The following is a 10525-nucleotide window of genomic DNA, read 5'->3' as shown; positions in this document are numbered from 1 at the left end:
ATAGAAAGCTGACTCATAACAGCCCAAGCTCAAATTTTAATTCCAATCACCCCGTTAAGCACAAGGCATCTATCGTCCTTTCTCAGCTTATCAGAGCAAAGTCCGTCTGCTCCTCCGAAAGAGAGAGATAATAGGAGGCAGCCACTGAGTTCGCCGCTGTGCAGGAGAATGCCTACACACGTGGCTTTCTTCACTGCGTTTGCTGCCGTCTGGCTCGGACGGCATTGAAGCCAGCCATTACGGAAGCATCGAAACTCGGTCGCATTCTTCTTCTATACGTGAGGGGCGCCAGCGAGGCGCTGGCACGCATTCTACGAGAGGACGACATCTGCGTGTCTCACAATCATGTTTAAACGATCAGCCGCTTTCTCCCACAATCCAAAGACCACGTCCCCAGAGAAAAACAGCGGGGTATCATCAACAAAATTTCATGCTCTGCGTGCCAGGCCTCTTGCATCGTCCAGACGAAATAATAATAATAATAATAATTGGTTTTTTAAGGAAAGGAAATGCCGCAATATCTGTCTCGTATACCGGCGGACACCTGAACCGCGCCGTAAGGGAAGGGATAAAGGAGGGAGTGAAAGAAGAAAGGAAGGAGACAAGAAACCTTGATAAGATAATCGCGAAAGATAAAAATAATGTCCGGTCAAAGAATTCCGAAGGCAAGTCCCTCGCCGAGCACTGCGAGTGCACCGACCACAGAAACGCCTTCAAAGAGGTGAGCTTGTTGGCCGTGGCGAGTTCAAGAGGCGCCACGCCGAGTTATGGTGCACCCGGTTCACAAAGGCGATTGTCAAGAGGACTCTGGGAACGCTGCCTTCTGAGTAAGTTAATGGAGTTCGCCGCTAGTCAAAAAACGAAAAACGAAGGCAACTACCTCCTGCTGCTGGCTCACATTGCAGTCCCCCCTGAAGAAGGGACCGAGTTGATGTCGAAATGTTCAGTTGAAAATAAATTATTGGTTTGTATCAGTATTTCTCGACTTTGTTTCAATCTCTAACCAGGCGGATTTGCGTCGAAGATGTTGTCGTCCTGAGCCTTATTAAGCGAAGTTCTGGGATCAAGCGTACAATAACAGGTGTTTCATTGTTTTGAATACTCATCATCATGATCAGCCTGACGACGCCTACTGGAGGGCAACGGTCTCTACCATATCTCTCTAACCAACCTTTTCCTGTGACAGCTGCGGTCACACCATGCCCGCAGACTTCTTAATCTCATCTGCCCACCTATCTCTGCCACCCCCTGCTACGCTTGCTTTCTCTTGGGATGCACTCCGTTACCCTTAAGGACCATCGATTATCTTGCCTTCTCATTAGATGCCCTGCCGAAGCCCATGTTTTCCTGTAGATTTCAGCTAGGATATCATTAACCGGCATTTGTTCATTCACCCACTCTGCCCTCTTCCTATCTCTTCGCGTTATGCCAATCATTTTCCTTTCCACGGCTAGCTGTGTTGTTATTAAGTTGAACCCTTTCGTTTACCGTCCACATTTCTAGCCCTTAGAGAAGTACCGGTAAAATGCAGCTGTTAAATGCTATTCTCTGTAGGGATATCGGTAAATTGCCATTGATGAGCTGAGAAAAACCTGCGAAATGCGCTCCATCCCATTCTTATTCTAGTTATTTCACTCTCGTGATTCGGATCTGCGGTCACTGCCTGCCTTATTAAGTATTACTTTACCACTTCTAGCACCTCGCTATAACCTGCGAACAGCTTTTCCCTTCCAAAACTGTTGAACATTACATTGGTTTTATGTGCATCTATTTTTAGACCCACCGTCTGGGGCCTTTTTGTTTGCCTTTCAGAACTACGACAAACACATAGAAGCAGCTCACAAGAAGAGTTCGTCGTTTCGAAATATTGAATAACACGAGGAATTATACGCATCCTTGGGGATTTTTTTTCATCGCCATAAGTTAAAGTCCTTTTCGGCGATGTGCCTCTGTCTCCGTGTGCGCGCGTGCGTGTCTGTGTATTGCCCCGCGTAAACACGGTCAGGTGAAATGATTAGGAGCACGCTTAATTATCATTATTCGATGACTCCGCCTAAGTATGGTGCCTTCTCTGTGCTTTAAACTCCTTTTTTTATACTTCCTATCTCCTCATCCCGTGGCAACCACCCTCCGGCCTGTCTCCGGCTGGTGGGCAGGTGATTTCCTTCTGTCCCATAGTGGCTCCTACGTTTAAACCGTGGCAGGTGGTTGTTGTGGCCCACCACATGTACAAAATAACGCTGCGGAACGCCGGACACTTCTTCTTGGGGCTAGGGCTGCAAATTGTAACGCATTAATAAAAATACATGCCTATTTACCTTGGATATTCCACCTACTCTAGCTACTAGAACCCCATCGAGCAGAGGAACAACAAAGAAACAGGGAAATTCAAAGACACAGTCGGCTGCGATGAATGAGAACAAAAAAATTTAACACTGATTCATGGCACCACAGATCATGATCGCCTGAGCTAGTTTTTTGAACACGGTAGCGTTAGGAGGGCCATGAAGGCGAAAACTGCCCGGCATCGGGCTCTGTGTGAAGCGCCCACTTGCCAACCGTGGTGCTTTATGTCCCTCTACCGGCCACTTGAGATCCGGTCCCCTCTCCACTCGTGGGTGAGAGGAGGAAACTTCGGACTAAACATGACTGACAAAAATGAATATGGCTAAAAAAATGACTTAAAAGAACCGCAGGCTCATGTGCAAAATAGACAGCTTCCCGAAGAACCATCTGCGAAGAAATGATGCTGGAGGGAGTTATTCATCCTATGTACTGTTCGGGAAGAGCAACATCGATCTCACATGTCCCACTAGTGGTTGTGCTTGCAACAACTATTGCCGGTGCAGTAGAGCACTGCTTAACCGCTGCAGCACTGCGCCGATGGTGGCATGAAGGCTCTCCGTGATCTATAAACACACGTCGCCGCCGTACAGATTCCGCCTTCATTACCCTTCTAATGCAACCGCAATAAAAAAAAACTTTTATTGTCATCCAACTTGCCTTTTAGGCAAAATAAAAAAAAAACAGTATCATCCAATTATTTTGGCACCGCACACAGGCTTGTGGTCAATCATATATGCGTGTTCTTGTATCCTGGCCGAGAATGAACTGTTTTCCGGGAGCTTTCATGCCATCTGCATTTTTCCTGGCTCCCTATGCCCGCCTCTAGTACGCGGCATGGCACTTTCATCGTCGCATTTCGACACGCGGTGAGGGAAACGCCTACAAGTGCCCGAAATACGCAATAGCGCATTAAGCAGCCTAATATATTTTGCCGTTTAGCTATTCACACGTGCACCTCGACGTAGGTCGCGTGCCACCTACTCAGTAATCTCATTTCTTGCGTCATTCTGATGACGCTCGTTATAGTTTCTGAATACTAACGCAGCTCATTCACTAGAATGAAAACAAGATGTTTAACACTTTATTTTTTCTGTTTTTGTAACCTGAAATTTGATCCATCTCGCCGCCAAAAAAAAAGGTGCCTATTTTTCAAAAGACTGCTGCCAAAACTCACATGGTCTCATTCAGAAAAGGGGCGACGTAAGGCTCTTCTAAGGCAAACATTCCCATGGGTACATCTGTGAAGCAGCCAAGAAGATATTCTTTTGAGAGCATCCCCGTATGTCGCAGGACTGGCGTCTGAGGTGAGTGACTGTACTTACAGAACGACTTGTCCTCGTATCGGTAAAATGGCATCGTATCAAAAATGCTTGCATCCCAGCTGGAATAAGAAGCATTGAGATAATATATTTAAGCTTATGGCGCATAAATATACCAAAACGTTGTTTCCTAGGTGCTTCACTAGCCAACAGTTTCAGTTGTGCGATCAAGTACTGAAAGCAACAGCTTGCCTTCAACTAATGCTGTGCTCTCGGTGAGGCGTAGCATGACGCCCAAGTTGGAAGACAAGGAAGTTGTTTAGCTTAAGATTGCGTATGCATCCCGGATGCCACAGCGCTTCAGCCAGATGAAGCAGGTCGTGCTCTCAGGTGAACGTGCTGCCGCTGCTGCGGGACAAGTCACCGAGGAGCGCAAGGGCGGCCGAAAATGGCGTACGTCAAAAGCAGCTGCATCGCTTCTGCTGCGCGCGATGTCTCGGTTGTCACACAAGCGCAGTTCGAGTCATGCGATAGAGCATCACAATGAGGAACGACAAACGGTAGCTTAGGCTGCCACACGGCAGAGGAAATGTTTCTTCATGGCAGGGCGTTAAAGATTTGGCGCAGAGCGGAACGCTACTATTCGTCTGAGAAAGACGTCGGTAAGGAGTTTGAGGAGGAGTCGAGCGAACTCGCTTGTCTGGTCCAAATGGGCTTGTGCATGCATTATTTTCTTACGCTCCTCTCAATGACGACTTTAGGCCTCTGGGGACACCGTCATGCTAATTCCACATGACCAAGAGTCTTAACAGAATCAGGGCCAAATTCTTCTTCGCCTCCTCTCGAGGTCAGGTCACGTGGTGATACAAGTTGGACTGATTAGTTCGCTGTGACGTTCTCTACGTTACGTGGTGACGTGCGTTTCGAACGCCGCAAGGGAGCTCCATGGCGAAAGGTATGAGCACTTTTTTTTTTCGTGGCGTAAACAGCGTTAGCAACGCTAGCCCAACCCTTCGCGTCTGTTTCGCGCTTAACTGCGATGCCTGGAAGCGTTAGCACAAACCTCCGCAACTTGACTCTGGAAAGCGCGTTCTTCGAAAAAACGTGAAAGCGTCTTGCTCACACTTCGGTTGCGCTATGCTGTGATGGACACAAATTGCTGTCAGATTTCTGTTAAAATCACTTAAAACGACACTAAGGACCAGTTTAATTTGCCCTTCATTGATAGATAGCGAACTTTATTTATGTTTCCAGGCACTTGAACAGAAATCCGATTTTTAAAAGCTACGAAAGGCAAAAAAAGTATTACAGATGCTGCCACGACCGGCCGGTTTCGCAAGCACACTATGTTTCTTCAAAACAAGTTTTTACGCAGCTCCACGATGTTAGGCTGCCCCACCTTGATCATGGAGACTTTTTAAGTCTTGAAGCCACAAATTTGAATCAAGTGACGGGAACTTTTCACAATCACATTATCTCAGAGCTGTGCATAAAAATATGTCATAAAGTTCTGAGCGCAGCCATAAAGCCATAGTGTCGATTTTATTCAAGAACAAAGATGTGATGCAGTTTTTAGCATTCAATCGATTCGGCAGCAATCACTTTCGAGCTGTATTGTTGAGCCCGGCGTCTTAGATTAATCGGAGCCGCTAAAGGCTCTGCGTATTCTAAGCGCCATAGGAGCTTATTCACCCATTCAAGCCCCGTTGGCTTACTTACCTGACTTTATTTTGGACGCCTTCGTCATTGAAAATCAAGAATGGTGGCCACGAATTGAACACTATCGAAAGCATTCAATATAAACGGCGATTTAAAGGGCAAAGTTTTACAACTTGCGCGAATTTAAAAGCTTCCTTGGGAATTGCGAGGACCATGCGAGGCCAAATCCTTTAAAATGGTTCACTTGGTCCGAGTTCGCATTTTTCTTTGAATTGAGCTGAGTTGAGGTTGTTGAAAGCTACAGGTGGGATTAGCCTTGAGGTTTCTGCCGGCAACTGCTCCACCGTATGAACACTTGAATGCTATATAACGTCCGCAAATTAGCCACATACCTGAGACCTGGCTGACCGACATCGCTGCGCACACAACACTCTCTCCACAACACTCAATAATCAACTCCTGCTCTCACCATCCAGAATATAGGTCCGAATCCTGGAAGAACTTTAAACGAAGGCCCACATGACAGCTGTGCGCACGGGTAGACAATGTACTGATACGAACTGCGAGGGGCCGCTGTCATCTTGAGGGACGCTAACAACACGCACATTTGCGCGTTGTACTCTGGAGAGCACATATAATAATGCTCTATATCCCTGCACACACCACATGTGAAACATTGTAGAGGCGCTGCCATCTTATACGTCCACACAGGAATACGGGCAGAGCCCGTTCGAATGCGATGTAGTCAAGTGGCTTGGGTTCTTTCTAGTCTCTTGGTCACACATGGCTTTCTGGCTGAAGTCCGCAGGGTACTGAAATGGCTAAGCACTGTCTCTCTCTAGGCCTCATGAGGGGTTTTCTTGTTGGATTACCTGAGAGCGCTTTATGGGCGAGGCTATCAGCCATCTCTTTGCCTATAGCAAATATGTGTGACGGCACCTATTGGCCTTTGCTGTGCAGATTACGCACCATGCGCAGAGACCTAAGAGACAAGGCATTAAAATGAATGTTTCGGCAGCTGACCTATTATATAAAAAATGCCATTCACCTTTCGAATATCTGTCTTGAGCTTCTGTTCAGTCTCATCGAATACGCGTTGTTGTGAAGGTTAAGGAAGACCACCGAAAAGTTGTGCCCTTGTATCCCTCGCAGAAGCTGAAACAGGAGGATGAAATGCCATTGTCCATTCTATCATGAAGCTTTTCCACCGCGCAATGCCTTGGTGCCACAGCTGGCTGTGCCGCTGTGCGTAAGCGAGTTGGAAATGCATTGCAGCTTTGAAACAAAATTAAAAAAATTGTTACACGTGTACTGATATTCCAACACACATATATAGTGAGAACAAAGCCGGCGATTTACAACGGAAGCTTGTTGAAGACACTAGCAGTGCAGCCTAAAAGATGCTTGCAATTTCGTTGTCACGTTTTGAGCCTGGTTAAAAAGGTGACAAGGGCAGCTGCGCGTATCCCGAAATTTCTTCGCTGAGAAACTCCGTACGCACAGAGTTGCCCGTTCCCAGAATTTCCCGCGGTGAGGCTGCCACTTATTAGCCGTAGTTTAGCAAAGCACTGCGTGACACGGATTCCTACCGCTAAGGGTAACGAAACTTACGCTTCATTATCGAATTCATGAATCCGAAATGGTAATTTAGGTCGCGAACTTGGTGGCAGATACACACTCAGATACATCTATGACACTGAAATCCACCTCCTTTCGAAATGAATATAACAATTAACTTGGTGGTTGCTGCGCAAAACAATGGGCCACACTGTTCACGGAGAGAATGTACGAAGGGGGAGAAAACTCGGAAGGCGCATACGGACAGAGGCTGACAAAGGACTGAAGTATGTTCGCGAACACATCTAAGAGAGCACTACTCGAGGGGCATTGACAAAACTGCGCAGAACGTGTAGGCCTTGGCGAAATTTTTAGCAATTCTGTGTGGACAATGCGCTAGCATCGTTCGCATATGATATCTTCTTTAAGATACAGAGAATCGAAATAAAGAACCCCGAGTTGGCGCAGGCTCACAGCGGTGTTTCACGAGTAGCAGACAAATAAGACAGAGGCATGTTGACAAATCCAGAAACCTTCAATGGTTTAGAACAAACAAAATTATTCGGCTTTCTTTACGTTTTTTACGTTGAGATATATTAGCTGCGTAAAAAAATTAGTTCAAATTCAAGTGGCCGTTATAATGTACATTTTGCTTTCTCGTGTCTTTCGCGCTGCTCTAAGAGAACATATGCAGCTTATCGTCGCGCCGTTTCAGTGCCACTAAAACAGGATGGAAACCTTGGCCAGTTGCAAAGCTGGCCAAGGATTGAAGAAGGAAACCAGCGCAAAAGACGAAGACACAGGAACAAGGAACACAGGACACCGCTGGCCAAGGATTCGATGATATTTTAGAGTTATTGAAACGATGCAAAAATAAGATCGAGAAGGCAAGATAGAGCATGCTTCATCATCTGCTGCAGTACTCATGTTTAGCCGTAGAATCTACTAGCATATATATATCTGTCCGGTAGCATAAACTCAAGCAACGACACTGTGGATGATCAACATCATCGTCATCATCAGCATGGCTGCAGGCACTTCAGGGCAAAAGCCTCTCCCATGTCTCTACAATTAACCCTTTTCTTTGCCAGCGGCAACCACCTTATCCCCAAAAAAATTCTTAATCCTTCTGCGCACCTGACGTCATGATACCCACTGATTCGTTTGCCTTCCTTTCGAATCCATTCCACTACTCTTGAGGATTATGCTTTATCCTGCCTTCGCACTACATGCCCACCTCAAGCCAGTTTCTTCCTATTGATTTAGATTAGGTTATGACTACCCCGTTTTTGCTTACTGACTGACTGTGCCCTCTTTCTGTCTCTTAACGTCAGACCTATCATTTTCCTTTGCATGGCGGAATTAAATTTCAACCTGTTTCGCTATCATCCACGTTTCTGCCCCATAGGTGAGTACCGCTAAGATAACGCTGTTAAATAATTTTCTTTTAAAGGACATTCTGAAACTGCAGTTCGTGAGCTGAGAGAACCTCCCGAATGCACTCAACCCCATTTTTCTTCTAATTTTTTCGCTTTCGTGATTCGGATCTTCGGACACTACCTCACCTATATAAATGTATAATATTACCTCTTCCAGCACGTTGCTACGCCTTGTAAACTGCTATTCTCTACCAAGACTGCGAACATTACTCTGGTTGTCTATATATTAATTTTTAAACCCACTGTTCTACCTTCCATGGCCAACTCATTGATCATGCTTTGCCGTTCATCTCCCCATTGACTCAGCAAGGCAATGTCAACACCGAATCTCAGATTACTAAGGTGATTTCAGTTATATCTTATCCCCAACTGCTCCATTCCGCACTTCTGAATGCCTGCTTGAAACAGGCGGTGAACAGCATCGGCGAGATCGTGTGTCCCTGCCTGACAGCCTTCATTATTGAAATTATTGGTTACTTCATGGAGGACTGTGGTATGGTAGCTGTGCAGCCGTTAAAAATGTCGTCTATTCTTTTTGCATAAGGCTGTTCTGCATCCTGATTCCCCAAAATAAGATCGTTGAGATAGACAGGGAGAGCAGTACTATGGGTCTAAAAATGAATATGCAGAAAACAAAAGTGATCTTGAACAGTCTCCGAACGGAATTGCAGCTTACAATTGGTAGCGAGTTAGATAGTGACCGCATATGCGAATAACGAGTGCGAAAAAAAATAGCAGAATAGCAATGGAGTTAAATATATTAGGCAGGATCTCTGAGATCAAAAACGGCAGTTAACGAATATCCCTCAGGAGAAAAGTATATAACAGCTGTATCTTACCGGTGCGCCACTGTGGGGAGAAACTTGCAGGGTAACGAAAAAGGTTGAACGTAAGTTAAGGACAACGCAGAAAGCTATAAAAAAAATGATAGGCGTCATGTTAACAGACAGGAAGGGAGCAGAGTGCCTCAGGGATCAAACACGGGTTAAATACATTGTAGTCGAAATCAAGAGTGCGAAATGAGCTCCGGAAACACATGTAATGCAAAGGCAAGATGACCGATGGTCCCTTAGGATAACAGACTGCGTTCCAAGGGAAGTGAAGAGTTGGAGGCAGCATGAAGTAAAATGAGCAGATGAAATTAAGACGTTTTAGGTGATAGGGCCGCCGCAATTGGCACAGGACAGAGTTAATTGGAGAGACATAGGAGAGGCTCTTGTGCTCCTGTGGGCACAGCCAGGCTGATGTAATGATGAAGTATAGGAGTTGGGCATAAAATACATCTTTATTTTCTAGGAAAGAACTGGATGGTCTTTTTTGGCTAAGAGCTGGACAAAGCTTTGCGGGGCCCAAGAGCCCTTGTCTATATTTTGCACATTTATCTACCCCCTTACTCACACGGTTAATATGGTATATTGTCGATTATTCTTTACGAAGACCTGTCTGATCATTTGGTTGGTTGAAGTGTAAGGTTGTCCTGACTCTATTCGCGATTACCTTGGACAATACCTTATTAGCAATGGACACTAAGCTGATCGGTCTGCAATATTTTAAGTGCTTGAGATTTCCTTTCTAATGGATTACGTCAGCGTTCTTCCAAGTTCATGGTACGCTCGAGGTCGCATGGCATGCGTATAGAGCATGGTTAGTTTATCGAGCTTAATCTCCCCTCCGTCCTTCAACAAGTCTGCTAATACCTGATCATCATCAGCTGCTTTCCTTCTTTGCATTGCTGGAAATGCTTTCATTACATCCTTATTCGTTACTAGCGGGATGTCCATTTGCTCTGTGTTACCGCCGACATTATTTACGTCCTCATTACACCGTGGTTGAAGATCCAAAGGCGCTCATGATGCTCATTTTCGCTCTCAGCGCAACACGAACGGGACACAAGAGCGAAAATGAACACTTACCAACTCGCTCAAATTTCCGCCTTGCTCATGATGCATCACGGAAAACGACAATATAGCTCACCGTGTCGCTGAATTCTTTCCTTCTGTCGCTGTCGAAGAGCCAGGGGGGCAGATAGCGATGCAGAGTCATCGCACCCACCTGCGAAGTGTGGTCGTTATATCTGGTACTGGTACTTAAGTAAAGCTTTTTGCTGTCGGAGGTTGGTGTGATATCTACTCGAGCTTTTACTACGAAAAATGCACCGGCGGTGTTCAAAGTATTTGTGTGTAAACGAAACTCTAGACAACTATAGCAAAGCGTTGCTCAGAAGCCGTGAAATAAGCTTTTAGTAATGGGATATCTCCTGATGAA

The 10525-nt window shown here is 45.7% G+C and overlaps 1 long non-coding RNA gene across 1 annotated transcript; it reads right to left on the bottom strand.

Moving 5' to 3' along the window:
* Positions 1 to 3518: 3518 nt before the first annotated feature.
* Positions 3519 to 10308, bottom strand: LOC144119434 (uncharacterized). The gene is made up of 4 exons (XR_013312365.1): positions 10235 to 10308; positions 6313 to 6419; positions 3669 to 3727; positions 3519 to 3584 (listed from the first exon to the last, which is right to left on the bottom strand). It is a non-coding gene; the product is annotated as an uncharacterized LOC144119434 (long non-coding RNA).
* Between the last annotated feature and the right edge of the window lie 217 nt (positions 10309 to 10525).

This window comes from Amblyomma americanum, chromosome 2 (assembly GCF_052857255.1).
Source record: "Amblyomma americanum isolate KBUSLIRL-KWMA chromosome 2, ASM5285725v1, whole genome shotgun sequence".
NCBI classification, from domain to species: domain Eukaryota; kingdom Metazoa; phylum Arthropoda; class Arachnida; order Ixodida; family Ixodidae; genus Amblyomma; species Amblyomma americanum.
This window is presented reverse-complemented; position numbering and strand designations above follow the sequence as displayed.